This window comes from Cyprinus carpio, chromosome A5 (assembly GCF_018340385.1).
Source record: "Cyprinus carpio isolate SPL01 chromosome A5, ASM1834038v1, whole genome shotgun sequence".
Taxonomy (NCBI): Eukaryota; Metazoa; Chordata; class Actinopteri; order Cypriniformes; family Cyprinidae; genus Cyprinus; species Cyprinus carpio.
Window position 1 is genome coordinate 39261013 of NC_056576.1, and position 12555 is coordinate 39273567.

Consider the following 12555-nt stretch of genomic DNA (forward strand, 5'->3'; position numbering starts at 1 on the left):
CTTTTGCAAAGCTTCACTCGAGCGCCGTCCAAGTACAATAACAAGTTAATGTGTAGCTAATAACGTTATTATTGGCGAACTAATGAATTTATTCTGCTCATCTCCAAACTCTCTGCGTGTTAGCAAGAACCCGCGTTGAACTTTAGCAGGAAAATGACGCGTGTTAAGACGACGGCGGAAATGCGTGTCATCACAATCTTGTCACACACTGGTTGTGGGTTAGCGGACCCCTAAAGGCCAAACGGTGTACAGCAGCACAGCGCTCATGAATGCAACACCGAATATTCACGCCGATAGCCTGGTTAGTATTTGAGATATCTTCCGATTTAATGCATAATGCAAGATAAACTGTGTAAGTGGCTCTTGAAGAGTGGCTCGCACATTTGAACATTAAACTACCTGTCCTCAAATGGCAAAGAACAACTTATTCTTTAATAGCATGATAAACGTGACTTTAATGGTTGGCTACTTCTACTCTAATTAGACACAATCAGTATTGCAATAAAAAAATATTTTGACTCATATTCACATTTATATTCTTTGATATGACAGAAAAACACCCCAAAATCACTTTGGTTAAGGTTGTGGCAATGTTCTCAAGTGTATGAACATTCTTCCAGCACGTTAAATAGAACGCTAATTATTCCAAAGTTTTTAAGTTTGTTCTCAAAACATTAGTACAAAAAACCCTATTTTAAACATTGTGTTATGGAACGTTTTTCTGATCATTTAGTTAGACGTTAATCTACTCGTTCCAGATGGTCCAAAAAACATTCAAAATTTGCAAAATGATTAAATTTAACATTCCTTTTATAGTTTTTCTCTAACATTAAATAACCAAGCCAAAATAAAATAAATAAATAAATTATATTATTGATTTAAAATAGGCTAGTATGGGTAGACTAGTCACAAGTTTGACATTTTACAGGAAAGAGCATCCATTATACATGCTATTACTAATAATAATGATCAAAGAAAAGATCAAAGAGTAAAAATGATTTGGTTTTGTGAAAGGGGTATTTTGAAAGCAAAGTAGGCTATTCTGAAGGACATTTAACTGTGTTTATGTCATTTTGACCCCCAGAGAGGATAACCTTTTCCCCAGAAATGCCAAACTTATAGGCTACAGACTTTGCTTCACACAGGGTCTACAGCCATAAAAAAAGTCAACTCAACTAGCAACTGACAACTTAAAACAGTTTTAGTTCATTTAATGAATAAAAGGCAAGTCTGCTGAATTGTAAACAAAAAGATCTGTCACATCAACTTAAAAATTGTTTAATACTTATCAATTCTACACATCTTAGCGATCTTCTTTCTTATTGTTTTCATTTATAAAAGGGCCACGTAATATGGAAAGAATCTGCCTCTTAAGGCTAACATGCTGATAGGACAAAATGGTTTTAAAACCACAAGATGCACATACCTCCCACACACGATTCTCAAACATATGCTGAGGACCAACAAATGTTAATTCAGAAAAAAGTATGTATGCCTAATTGATCCATAAGGACAGCTGACAGTGACAACCACCACCAGCAGCATAAATTAAGCTAGGGTGGAAACAATGATAATAGTTTAATAATAATAAAAACCGCAGTTCAAATGCTGGGGATATCTTGCTCAGTATTGTTCAACGTCAAATAATTTGTTTAGATAACTCGTTTGCCTAGAGTACTCCTTGTTCAGTTCACACAAAACAATAAACTGCTACTAAAAAATTCATTACATTTTGGTTAGCACCGACCTCTTCTCAAGTTTTTTTTGTTATTTTTTGACAGTGTGTGAAGCCATATAAACAATTATAAAAAAAATGAATGTTGGTCACAATTTATTATTCAGAACCAGCAACACACAACACAACAAAGCACACCCAAGAAATTCTTATGGAATAAAACTAATCTCTGAAGTAATATTCCCATTTTTTAGCACAACAGGGTGGTGGACATGAATATTTTAGCAGCAATAACTTCCCTAGTTCACATGGATTCTAAAAATGGGGGAACACAGAGGTCCCCCGAATTCTCTTCAATCGTCCATGAGTAAAAACCAAAAGAATATAAGTTCTGATGTGCAGAAACAATATTGTTGAGCTTCACAAAATAGAAAGTGGCTGGAAGAAAATTATCTAAAGCATTAAAAATCCCCATTTCCACCATCAAGAGCAATAATTAAGAAGTTTCAATCAACTCAGAGATGATGTCAATATCTGCCATGGAAGAGGAGTGGTGTCTATATCATCCTAAGTGTTCACATTAATGATGAGAGTTTCAAGAAATGAATGCAGAGGGATTAGTTTGAGGTTTTGGGGTACAGAAAGGCTAAGAAATATATAACATAGCCTATTATAACCAAAATGGATTCAATCTTTGTTTCAACTTTGGAGCTGCTTGCGCATCATAGGCCTCATTGATTTTACCTTAAACCTCAGCCAAAAATTATCCAAAAATAATGCTTGGTTTACAACCCACGAAAACTGCATTAAGCTCAGTTATCAATGAGAACCTTCTGATTAATCGGCGCAAAAAAACAAAAAAAGAAACATAAACCCTGTGCTAAATAGAACAAAAACAAAAATGGACAAAAATATGATAATGAGAGAAATTCATAATTGCTTGAACACCAAAATTAGCTGAAGGATTTTCAGCAGCAAACAAGAATTGATCGTCACATTTGCACAGCAAAGACACTGGGAATGAAAGAGATTTCGAGGATTTGTGACAATAACATGTGACATGTGTGCAGTAGAACATAATTGTTTCTTATTGTGAATAAAAAAAGCAGTTTAATGGTTCTATTATGAACTTTCGTAAGGAACTTGCAGATGAAAGCGCGTCGTACTGGCGATGCTATGCTATAAGCAAAGCTCAGCTATCGTTTGTTATTTCAATGTTTGAGTCATAAGACTTCAAAACACCTTCTCCCTCTGATTGTCGGGGCTCGGAGCTCGAGGTTTAGCGGCTCCCACTGAAACTCCACCAATACCTTCACACAAAACTTTAAAGTGCTGCCAGTTATTTAGGATAGATGAGGGAAACACACGTAAGTAGTGCAGACGGGACACAAGTCCCAAAGAAACTGCTCATCGGATCGATCTGTGGGAAGAAACAGCAAGCATGCAGTATAGGCAGATCATTAAGGTGCATATTCATTTGAATAATTAAAGTCATTCGGCTTGCACAGCATCCCGACAGAGAAATATGCAATTACGTCCTTCTCGTAAACACTGTGCTGAAACCTCTAGGGTGTTTTAACTCCAAAATCAAAAGAATACACAAACACAGAAATGATCATGTTGCATAAAGAAGATGAAGGGCCGAGTCATTAGCGTTGCACTTTCTTGAGCATATGCATTCTTCTGGAAGCAGCTGTTTTTGTTACAATTCATTGGCCCTTACTGTCACATAGGATATTTGTAATGTGGCAAGAGCCAAATGATGAAATTCTGGACCACTGCAGTCTGTAATTATGTTACTAAAGTTATTAATATGTTCTGTTTATCAGAGTTTGCATTTCATCGTGATTTGATATTCGGAAAAAAAACACTCAGCCTTACTAAAGGAAGCTTCTACGCTACTGTACCAACAGAAACTCTAGAAATGAAGCACAAAATTAACATACATGGGTTGAACAGCTGCAACAAACATCTTTTGCGCTCTACAAGTTGGGTAAAAGATCCACGTTATCTAGTGCATTAATTTCAGAGCCACTTCGCTTCAAAAAAATAAAAGCTGGAGACAAGATACTTGGAGATTTGCCTACTGATACTACAGGGTTTCTGAGTAAATAATAAATGGTATATAAAAGTACTAGTTGTAAGACTGGCCTTAGTGATCATATGTTAGTTCCAGCACATTTTAGTGGCAGCCAGCCGACCTATCTTTCTACCTTTACAACCTATTGCTATTGATCTAAATAGTCACAGACTACATAAATATGAAAAATCAAACAGCATTAATCCTACGCGTATGAGCCATCTGTCAGTTTCTATTCAGAATCTTCAGGTGGTGTTGAGCTGTTTTTAACATGACAAACCAACAGCTGTGATAAACGTCCAGCACTTGCAGAACATTTTTTTTTTTTGCATAATTTCACACAAATCATTATTTCGGTCACTCTAAAAAACATTCTGAATTGAAGAGTTATGATGGTAGCAGTAGTCACAATAAGGCACGAGATCTTCAAACCTCAACAAAATCAAGGCCAGTATTCCTCCTCAATGAGATATGAGACAGCCAACTTTCTAACTGACTCAAGCTTGAAAAAAAATGCTTAGGCTACTAATAATAAAACAGGAGAAGAGCAGGTGAAGATGAAGTTTTGAACTCTCCACAAGGAAAAGACACACAAATCTTCAAGATTCTCAAAGATCTGGACAAAATGTGTCCTTAGTTTAGTCTTTGCCATCTAGTGTTGATCAGAATCATGACAGCTGTCAATCAACGGCACTGATGAGGCACTTTAACACACAACAACCCGACAGTGCAAAATAAACCCTTGTGCATTAAATCAGTAGATCTTAACATCATGATTGAAGATGAATTTCCGAAAAAAAAAAGAAAAAAAAAAAAAAATCAACATACCTGGAGATTCTGATAACTACAGTATTAAAAGCATGACGCAAATACACAACGCCTCTTAAAGCTTCAGAGATAATATGACATGTTTGTCATTAATCTCAAAAGGAACAGGTTCATATTTCTCCCCAAAATCAAAGAAATTTGATTTCTCATGAAGACAAACACACTTCATGTGGCACCAGAGATAATTTCGGGATGAGTTCAGGGTGTATGTGGGTGTGTTGTTATTCATCACCCATAGTGTGGAAAAATTGTTGGGCAAAACACTCGTTTTTGAGTTAAACAAAATCCACTTTTGTGTCATATTAAGATGCCTGAAGCGTGGGGAGGGTTTTGTGTTTTGTTATTGTTCTTCTAGATTTAGTGCATGTGTCAGAAAACAAGATAAGGAACAGAAAACGCTTCGCACATAAAGCAAAACCTACTAGTGTGAACAGAATCACTCAGAGACACAGACATCACTTTAGTTGCCGCTCACAAACAGTCTTCAGCAGCTGCTCTCCATCACCTCCTTAAACCCGTCAAGTGCAAATGTAATGAAGCCAGCTAGATTCATCAAACACGTTTACAGTACAGAAAAACACCCACCGCTTCAATTCCAGACAGCAAACACACCGCGGCGAAAACCTGACCGCTTGACCATTTCATTCAGGAAAATTCGATCAGTTCTTTGTCGACAAACAGTTCTTACATAAACCGTAGCAGTTTTATTTGTTTTTTCGGGGATGCAGATTATTAGTTGTATGTGATCTGGCATGCAAGCAGTGGAAGTGAGCGCTCATTCTAGCAGCGTCAGCAGTGCGTTTGTATTGAAAGATCGGCGAAAGGGTTCTGATGTTATCCGTGTGTCGGGCTGGTCATGTGAGCTTGATGTCAGCGTTCAGATCGGGTCAAACACACACGCAGGCATCGCTCTTCTGAAGGGACGATCACTCACGTACCAGTTAAAGGTGTGAAGGATGATGGAACTATTCGAAAATCAGATCTACTGCACTAAAAACCGAACATTTAAATGTAACTATGAAATGCATAATTTCAGCTTCAAATGAATATTAAACGCAGCCAATTCTCTAGATAGTAAAATGAATCTCACAAAAAAACATGCCCAGATTACACAAAAATACACTTGGGACCCATTATGGTTCCAAATTAAAATAATTGATTTAAAATTCTCATTATCAAAAAAATTCATTAAATACATTTAAAAAAAAACTGTCACTCAAATAATGAGGCACAGCTATGTTTTACATGCAATAATTTTCATAACCAATAAGTGAAAATCTAATCTGGTTTCAGAGTTTCTGTTTGCAAACCCATTCACATTTTAAATTTACGCATTTAGCAGACGCTTTTATCCAAAGCGACTTACAGTGCAATCAGGCTAAGGTTTTTTTTTTTTTTTTCTAACATGTGGAATCGAACCCACAACCTTTACGCTGCTAACACAATGCTCTACCACTGAGCCACAGGAACCATGAGACCTGTGTAAAAAGTAATCTGCTATTTGTCTCCGAAGAACTTTTTTAGTTTACCTTTTTTGCAAATGTTTAGCAAATATTCAGTCCCATCCACTCACACAATCCCTTAAGATGTAAAACATATGTAAACTGTGCATGTTAGGCATGCTATTTACTGAATCTAATGAAGAAAATAGTTTCTTTCAGGTATTTCATACTTCAATTTATCTTGTTGATTGTATTATTTTCAGGTCTACCACCACAATCAGTCAATCCAATTTAATTATGAATTCTTTTTATTATTATTATTTTTTTTTTTTATTGTTTTTTTTTTTCATCTTAATGACCTTAAACTTTTGAATGGTGAGTCAGCTTAAGACTCCTGTTCTACAATAAAATAAATTTTGATTTGGGGTGTAAAGTGATCTGGTCATGTTTTAGTGAGATTTACTGCTTGCATTTATGGCAAGGTGATCTCAAGATCAAGAATGAACGTAATATAATGTTTCACAATAAAGGTCAGCCGCCATGCCACTGGGCATGATTTCGTCCCATGACCCGTGACTTCTGCTTTATGGAGCACATGATGAACATCCTGCCCAATCCCGTTGTGTTTGTTCTTCACGAGTGATGCCTGTGTGTGTTTTGTATTCCTCCCTTCAGTGTTTATTCACATGGTGGATATGAACTGAAGGCCGTTTTCTCCAGTCTCACTGCCCCAATTATTTCTCTGGCCATCCACAAACGCCTAAACTCCTCCTGCTGCCTCTCAGGAGGAGTGGCCACAGTGGCCCCGCCCTCAGCTCCAGGTTTGACAGGCCCCGCCCCACACGTCCCGTCTCTGCTGTCAGTCTGGGCCTCTCCTCCTCTTCCTCCTCGGCCTGGTCCTCCTCCTCGCCTCCGTCCCGTGGAAGATCGGGGCTGTTCGCCATCTCAGTGGTAAATGATGTTTCGTGGCTTCTTGCGCTCGGCGTAGAGGCTCAGGCCGCCGAGGGTAGGCCAGATTCTTAAAGTCTGTCTCAAAGGGCAAGCTGAATGCCACTGATTCCCAGACTGACGCCCCGCCGCCACGACGAGGCCCTGATCTCAAACCTCCATCCCGTCCGGCAGTATGGACTGGATCTTTGGGAAGCCAGCGCTTCCGTACACGGCCGCCGCGTTGGTGCACATGTCAGCGGCGATGACGGTTCATTCTCGCTTTCCTTAAAGTTGGGGCGCAAAGTCTGACCGTACAACTAGACAAAAAATAGAGTGCATTATTAAGAGCTTGAATGAGAAGGAAACTAAAGCTGTGCATGATTGTGGTGAGCAATTAACAGTTAATGATGATTTCACCTACTGCATGATTACACAGCCCTGCATCCTGAGAAGTTTTTTTGCTTGAGTTGCAAAACATGGCTTGTATTACTCTAATTTGATCAATGCGGAGTTCAAAAATATCAATAAAATATTTCTTGAAATCGTGTTACAGTCTTTTCACGAAATAATTTTTTCAAAATTCTATAAATCCATTTACCAGTCGAGTTTTTGAACATTAAGAATTTAAAATGGTTTTTGAAATAACTTCCCTTCTGCTCACCAAGTCCGACAGTTTATTTGGATCCAACATACAGCAAAAGCAGTAATATTGTGAAATGTTTTTACTATTTTAAAACAACTGCTTTCTATTTGAAGAATATTTCAGAATAAAATGTGTCACACCTAATCTTTCAGAAATCATTTTTAATAGTGCTGATTTGTTGTTCAAGAAACATTTATTATTATTATTATTTAATATTTAAAACAGTTTGCGTACATTGTTTCGAGTGCTGTTTCGTGGAGTCAGTATAATTTGTATTTTTTTTGGGGGTGAATTTTATTTAGCAAGGATGCTTTAAATTGATATAAAATTATGATGTTAAAGACAGAAAAACTTGAAAAATTCTACTCTCAACTGTTTTCCACAAAATAATAATAAAAAAAAATAATCATTTTTTTGAGCAGCAAATCAGAAGATTAAGAATGATTTCTGAAGGATCATGGTGGACTGGAGTAAACGATGCTAAAAATTAAGCTTTGAAATCAGGAATAAATAACATTTGTAACTCAAACCAATATTAAAATTACTGGAGAAAAGTTTATTTTCAAAATATTTCAAAATTGTACTGTTTTTGCTGTACTTTGGATCAAATAAATGCAGGGCTCTGTGAGCAGAAGAGAATTCTATAAAATCATTTAAAAATGTTACTGTTCAAAAAAACCTTTGACTGGTAGAGTACGTGACAGCTTCAATGACTTTAAATGAACAAAGGTCAGATGTTTGACACAAAAAAAGAAGTATGTTCATTTAACTTACAAACTGCAGAGGAGTGGAAAATACGTTAAAATACACTTCAGCAGCTGCTGCTGATTTCTAAATAAATTAAGATTTAAACAAAATCTGAGAATTTCTGTGTCTGTTTGGATGCAGTTAAAGCAAGAAAACGGTCTGGCTCATGTTTGACTGTTCTTCTGTCAGTTTTCATAATTCTGACCTTGAAATCGGGAGATTAGGCATCAAATAATGAGAATTGAACTAATAGTTGTAATCTAGCTCAGAGGAAGACAGGAATTGTTGGAATAAGTATTGGATTTCATTCAGCAGATGTGATGCAGGGTGGAGTAATGAATGTAAATTTGAACATCACTAATTATTATATAGAGCGTAACGTACGTTTGACAGCGTTCAGGACTCGACTGTCCAGTGGTTTTCTGCTGGGGTCACTGGTTGACGATCGGATCCCCGTCCCACAGCTGTTTGCTAACGTGTTCCTGCAGGTTTAACAAGCAGCCAGCAGAGGGTGCAGTGGAAAGCAAAGCCATGAGACCAAAACATTCAGTATTTCAATAACTGCACTGCACATAACTGGAGGGGTGTACTATGGAGCGAATTTTGTACCAATATTCATCAAACAAATCCAGTGTTTTGCAAATAAATTACAATCTGCTTCGCAAAGAAAAACTCGACTTTCAGACAAACGCAAATACAAACCTCTATTTGAGGGAAAATGCAGAGGTATGGACAAATATATGTATTGTGTGTTACAACTGTAAGACTCATTTGCCTTTTTTATGAGGAAACTTGGCTTGATTTTCTCACAAATGCAATTGAGAAAACATCCTTTTCCAAAACAGCAGATGGCGCTGTCGGTCAATTTATGCTAGTCTCCAAAGACCCGAAACACCGGTTTACCTTTTGAGGGAATACAGCAGACCAACATGAGTGGGAAACAGGTGAGTTTCTGTCTTACTATATCTAGAATTAACCATTTAGATGTTTTCACAAAGCGGACCATACTACTACAGTGTCAGTGAAATTTCTCAATAAGTGCTGTAAAGTTGTTTATTCTGACACTTTGCCATGATGATGTTTTTGTTATTAATCACTTACCCCCATGTCGTTCCAAACCCGTAAAGCTTTGTTCATCTTCGGAACACAATTTAAGATTTTTTGGATGAAAACCGGGAGGCCTGTGACTGTCCCATATGATGCTGCCAAGTAAATAACAGTGTAAAGGTCCATAAAGTCTTAGGATCATGTTTTTTATTACTCAATGTGTAATCATATTTGCAGTATTGGTTTTATGGGGTTACGGGAACACTTTTTGTAAGCAAAGAAAACAAAAATAATGACTTTATTCAACAATTCCTTTGTCAACAGTCTCCTCTGTGTCTCTCCATATCACGTATGCTCTTCTGTATCATCCACGCCACAAGGATGCGCTGTTTCTACGTGTATTTGGCTTTGATTTGAAAGAAAATAGTGCATCCTTGTGGCGCAGATGATACTGAAGAGCATACGGACAGTCAGAGGCCTCCCAGTTTTCATCCAAAATATCTTAAGTTGTGTTCTGAAGACGACGAAGCTTTCACGGGTTTGGAACAACATGGGGGGTAAGTGATAGTGACAAAATTTTCATTTTGGGGTGGAGTATCCCTTTAACATGACTGATTAGTTCAAAAATCAGTAGTGAGCCATGGCTTAACATTTAACTAGGCAGTCTTTCCCTATAAAAACTGATCCATTCTCTGTACCTCTTATCCTCTGTTGGATCGCAGGATATAGAATATATAAGCTACATATTCAAAACAATGCAGGGGTACAACAATATATCGTGTCACAATATATTGTAATACTAAAATGCAAATGTATTATGGATAGCGACAATATTGTGTACCAAAAATGAAAGCTTAGACAATTAAATTTAGTATCAGATATAGTAATATCACCCAAGAGGTCATGAATTATTAATGAAAAATTGAAAACAAATCAAATTATTTAGTACAATATCTTTTTAAATGTTGTAACACTGTGCAATCATTTGTGTCCAAAATAATTATGTATTTTTTAGCTAAGAAAAATGATGAATATTTCTCTTCTAATATAATATAAATTCAGCATTTTAATAAACGTGGTTTACCAGTATTTCAGAATGAATTTTAACAATGTAATGTTAACAACAATCTCTTTGGGGTCGAAGACTGCGCCGGCGCGTTTTGTCATGTTTTCTTGACCATAAAAAAACTAAAAAATACAGATAGACATATGGCATCTTTTGAAGCTGCAAAGTGTCTAGTAATAATAACAACAAAACAATGTGCTTTTGTAAAATAAAGAATACAACCAGGGTGCGCTCTCTGCCCATCTCGGTCTCCGGAACTTTCTTCATAGGGCAACAGGAATAAAACACTCTGAATCTCAGTGAATATGTGCCTCACATACATGATACATATATGTATAGAAAGCTTGAAATGTCTACTTTTAAATAAAACTTATATATATACTATATATATATAAATAAATATTCTCTGATAATCTGTATAAAAGGAGAGGTACAGTTTCTCCTGTCTCACTTCATTATCGCTAATGTGATCCCGCCTCACATTGAGCGTTCTGTTCACATGTTAATGATCTGAGGTCAACAGGTAAACATGTAGATGCCCCTAAAAACATCAAGTGTACTTTATTTTTCTGCACGTTGGATGATGACGCACTACACGGGTGAAGAAATTTTGGACAACGAGGACTCTTCTCGGAGTGACTCAAATGACAAATGTTTGCATTTTGAAGAGCCACTAATATAATTTCTGACAGAAGCCTTTTATTCTTAACTTCATGAGTTAAAATGTTGCTCGGCTATATATAAAAAGCTACATTTATTTAGTTGAATTTTTCCAAACAGGCTTTTGCCAGACTAAAATCTGCCGGTATTCAGAGTAAAATATTGGTTGAAATCTAAAATATCTCCTTACCAGGCCACCTTTAGTTTTTAAATGTTGTACAAGGCGTGTATATAAACTAAGCTATATATAAACATAAATATGATAATTAACTATGATATCCCTTATTCCCTTTACTATAATAAAATTGTGGTAACCAAGTTTTTTTTTTTTTTTTTACTGGTTACCATTTCTAGAATAGCAGCTTTACTACAAATTACGTAAGGGATATTAATGTTTTTAGATTATATTTCGTACATTTACATAGCTGAATCACAATAATGCTCACTTTAACTTAAACTAGTTTGATTATAGCAGCCTATTTGTATAATTAGATTAGTCTTCTCCTTTCAGCAGGTTGTCTATGTGTAGTTTTATACTTGTTTTAAACTTTTACTGCAGAGATAGCCTATAACATTTCTCTCCACTGTAGGCTATGTCTCAACATATATAGCGAGAATGAAACACTGGAGTAGGGTCGCTTTGTGAAAACATCTAATGGTTAATTATAGATAAGACAGAAACTCACCTGTTCCCCACTTATGTTGGTCTGCTGTAATCACTGAAAAGGTTGTCTGGGTTAAGGAAGTTGTTTCAGGTCTCGGAAAGACTAGCGTAAATTGACCGACAGCGCCATCTGCTGTTTTTGGAAGAGGAAGTTGCTCAATTGCATTTGTGAGAAAATCTGCCTGCACGCATTTGTGAGAAAATCAAGCCAAGTTTCCACATAAAAAGGCAAATGAGTCTCACAATTGTAACACACAATACATATATTTGTCCATACATAGTTTTGTATTTGCAAATCACTTTGCGTTTCTTTGAAAGTCAAGTTTTTCTTTGCAAAGCAGATTGTGTTTTATTTGCAAATGCTGGATTTGTTTGATGAATATCGGCAAAAAATTCACTCCACAGTGTAACGCTACACAATATTTTGGTACATAACTAACTTTTGAAGCCATGGTTCGGTACGTTCTCAGTGCAGCATGGGGAAAAATATACAACATAAAAAGTGCATATTTTTCTTTTCTTATTAAACTGATTTACTGAACAAACTGTCTCTGTCTTTAAATAAAAAGTCTGTCATTACTGCTGCCACACACTCTTCATACTGCAGCTTATGGTGCTGTTGTAAATAAGAGAAGAGATTTGAATATTTGAGTAAACTCAAAAAATAGCGCAGTCCAAACATTAGGCTGTCGATTCATTAAATGATAAGCTATTTTTCCACAAAAGCGGTTTATTGAGCGTAGTGAAGCCTCTCCACCATTGACATCCATACA